The sequence below is a fragment of the Rhyacophila brunnea genome, unplaced genomic scaffold (genome assembly GCF_057557595.1).
Source record: "Rhyacophila brunnea isolate RB1 unplaced genomic scaffold, BYU_Rbru_1.0 scaffold_18, whole genome shotgun sequence".
In the NCBI taxonomy this organism is placed as follows: Eukaryota; Metazoa; Arthropoda; class Insecta; order Trichoptera; family Rhyacophilidae; genus Rhyacophila; species Rhyacophila brunnea.
This window is the reverse complement of record NW_028232837.1, coordinates 3843099-3847542: the sequence shown is the minus strand read 5'-3', so window position 1 is coordinate 3847542 and position 4444 is coordinate 3843099.

The window sequence follows — 4444 nt, the reverse complement described above, 5'->3', positions numbered from 1 at the left end:
AAATTGAAAGATGCGTCGTTTCGCGAATATTAGTACTGCCAGAATAGAAAAATATAATTAAAAACTTTTATTACACAATTATTACAGTGTGATAATTTCACTTTTAAATAGGTTTTTCAAATATTTTATTACTTATTTTCAATTTTACCATCTATTTCAAAAATAAATGAATAATAATTAATATTAAAATGTTTTTATAGTGGAAAAATTATTGTGTGCTGAAATGTCATAAAATGTCTATGGACCGAAAAAATGGCGCCAACAAAGTTCGATTGAAAATGAAATTCATATTGCTTGGGAACGTATAGGTGGTATATATAGCATAATGAATTAATTAATTAACATTAAATAAATTAAATTAAATAAATTGACGGCAATTATTATAATGTAGTAATTTTATCTATAATTATTACTGGAGATCCCCAAGATATTCAATGTTTGAATATAATATAATTTAGACAGGAGCGGATTTAATTATTTGAGAGCCGTACTAGGAGCCCCCCCAACATAGAAAATAAATATTTATTTTTCCTAATTTTATTATTAGCAGTCAGTTTTAATAAAATTATAATTTTAGGTGAATATAATATTATAATCACTGTTACTCAATTGATTATAAAAAAAATCTTACGTTGAAAGGGAACCTAAATATATTAAAGTGATTACATTGCCTATGAAATTATATCACATTACAGACTCAATAATTATTGTAGAAAAAAAACACACTTATATGCTATGAGATTTATTTTCTGTTCATAATGTAATTGAAACGTTTTGCATTACTTAATTTTACGAGTATAAAAAACGTTTTTATTTATATTATTTATTATGAACAATCACGTAAAATTGCAAATAGTAGGTAGTGGATAAGTACCTACCCAATAAGTCATGGCAAAATGTGAAAAAATGCTTCGTTATGCTATTTTTAATCTTGTTACCAATATTGAAACGCTATCAAATGCTGTAGTAGGTAGATACAATATAAGTACAGATAAATTTTAATTAAATATGTACATTATTATGATTCTTTTTTATATTTTATGCCTCAATAGATATTGTTGAACATACATAATTTTGAAAAACATTTTGAGAAAATATATTATAACCAATAGAAAAAAACATTTTGAAAAAAGTAAGCCACCCGGCAGGAATCGAACTTACATCTCTTGGGTTTACGCCCCTTCCCGCCCGCGCATTATCCTCTATGGCCTATGCTAATAAAATTTAACTATTGGCCTTTTAACACCATCATCAGCGGTCCTCTAAAGTGTTTTTCAAAATTATGTATGTTCAATAAGTAGAATGGTACTCGTACATTCTTAAATCTTGAGAATTATTCATTGAATAAAAGAAATAGTTAATTAAAAAGATATTATTATTATTTGAAACTAATACCACATTATTTTAATTCTGGTAAGTATTTTATTTGTACCAAATTCTGAACAAAACAGTAAATTAAAAAATGTACTTCGTCATCAAATTAAAAAAAAATATAGGCTGGCCAAAATGGTTTCCCCTTCAAATTTAAACAATAATGGTGGGACAAAACGGCTTTATTGTGGCGCTGAGGCGTGTAATTTAGCGGCATGCATGCTTCAGATAACGGCTTGCAGTGCCCGTTGACGGTCAGCGATAACCTACCCATTTTATTGGCGAAATTATAGCATAAATAATTTTCCACGCGGTGGCAACACTGTCAGTTTCAATTTTCGTTTTTAAATTTCGAACAATCCATTTATTACCATTCAATTTTTTGAATTATAAACATTGCGGCTATGTATATATGGTATTTTTTATTTATTCGCTCTTAAAATCGAGACTTACAATGAGTATGATATCCACATCAGATTAATAAGAAATGTGAAAGCCAGTCGCCATGGACCATGGTTTTGAAGCCGGAATCGCTTTATTACTTTATGAACAAATACAAAGCGCGCCGAGTGTCCTTAAATATTACTAATATTGAATGCGCTTATCGTTTACGTGATAAACTGTAATGCATATTACGATAAAGACTAAACTGTTCTTTAACACGACGTGTTAAGATTTATCGGATATTTCTCCACACTCAAGATTTAAACCTTCTAACAGTCCCGCCCAGAAGGCAACTCACTTCTCATTATTGTTTACTATTGTTTCCTGATCGTATTAAAAGAATTTGTTCAATCTTTATTATCGTCAACAAGGGGCGGCCCCAAGGTATCTACTTATCCGCCCCTGTGCGAGATCCAAAAACCTGCCATACACAAATATAATATTATTATTATGCAGTTGTATTATAAAGTATCTATTATAACGTGGTAAATTGTGAAGCGTAGTTAATTAATGTTAAACTAATCACGGGTAATGAATGCTACACACCAATAATTATTTGAGTCCGAACGATGTATGAATATATTGTATTTATTTATTTAAGAAAACAAAACATTGTGGGCATAACAAATCTAAAATAAAGACCTTCACAACATGACATTTATAATATTATGACAAATATTACCCTCACAAGAGAAAAGAAGAAAATAATATTAAGTATATACTTTCCTACATAAAAAAACATATGTAAGTACAATTTTATACAGAAATATAATTTTTTGAAAACAAAAAACCAGTCGCCTAGAGTCTGTATTCTATAAACTGGCGTACACATCATTGATAGGCACATGTAAATTCAAATTCTTTATGACATCAGCAATAGCGGCCTTAAGCCTGGCAACGGGGTAGGTCAATTTTGAATATATTATTTTAATTTGCCTTTTCGTTGTATACTTAAAAGACGTATTGCAAATTAGCTTTTTATACATTATAGAAGAAGTACTATAAATTTTTATATGTAGGTTACTTACCCTTAAAAAAATTCCATTTTTCGCGTTGTCAACTCATCGTTAACCGAAATTGCACCCAACACGTTATAATTTTTTGTAAATTAGGTCAAAAAATAAACTTTGTGTGTCTATTTATACACCTAATAACTGTTGTACTTGATACTATTTAAGAACATAAGATTAAAACAATCAAACACATTTAATAAAAACTCCGTTATAATACCTAGTGTTATGGAATGGCGGGATCATTTATATATAAACACTTTTTATATTTCCACTGATCTCATTAGAAGGTAACTTTATGATTATTATAGCAGATTACATTTTAATCGGTAACTTGTACACAATGGTTTAATACAGAAAATGCAGTCGATGGGTTTTACTCAAAGGTTGGATTTAAACTGAACTACAAATTAATAACATAATAATATGAAACTTTCAGAGAACAATGGTCAGTTTGAAATAATAAGCGACAACAAATAAGAATAAAAAGGTTTGCCGCACAAATGAGACCTTGAAACCACAGAACAAAACTCTTGAAACATTTAAGGAAAAATTTATATCATTCTGGTTCATTTTACATATTGAAAATAGTATAGCTGTCTCGTTTTCGGCAATGACCAAAATTTAGTGTATGCAAGCGATAAAACAATATGAAAAAAAGGCGTGTTTTGTGCTTTCTTTCCGTCTCGCATATGGGAAATGAGAGAGAAAGAAATATTATTAAGAAATATGAATCTTGGCGTTCATGAAATTGACCGAGAAACGCTTGTGAGAGTTGAGATACGTGTGTGTGTATGGTGGTTAGATACACGTACACACAAATTAGCGTGCGTCACGTTACGATCGCTCGCCAAAACGGAAAAAGGCGTAGGATAATAATATATAGGAGATAATTGACATTGTATAATGTATATAGATTGTAAGATATTTATTTTTGGGAGGTCATTGACTATTTGACCCTAGGAGCCAGCCGCCCATGGACATCAGTATCGGGAACCATCCCTCGCGATAAGAGGCAAAAATGTATCAAGAAAGGCAGTCGGAATTTAATCATTTGACGAATTATCGAAAGGGAAATATCTTAAAATACAAACATTGTAAAAATTTCTTCTGGCATTAATTATTACTACCCATGGCGACAAAAAACTCATCTTTACGAAGCCTACTCTGAAAAATTGTAATATTCCCAATTTCGCTTAATGGATGGATCTCTGGATCTCAGTTGAGGCACGGTCTAAAAAGATCGTGGCTAGGCGATGCGCGGATTGCGGGTCGCAGGTGCAAATGACGCATGCCAAACGAAATATAATTGTTATTTGTCATATAAATCCAACATACGTCCATTTTATGTTCAGTTTATTGTTTAATTAGTAACAATAATAATATATTCATTGATATGTTTTCTTTTTAAAGTAAATGGGTAACGTTTTTAGCCATCTTTACACGATTTAAGAATTAATACGCCCGTCGCCATCACGAAACAAAGTGACGTGTTTCCAGCTCGACGTTCTCTCTCAGAATGCGAGCGAGTCCAAAATTTCGTCGCGCCTATAGTTGAAAATTATTTGCCGTTTCACTGATGTATCATCTTTATTGAATGAATTTCATAGTAGCAAAAT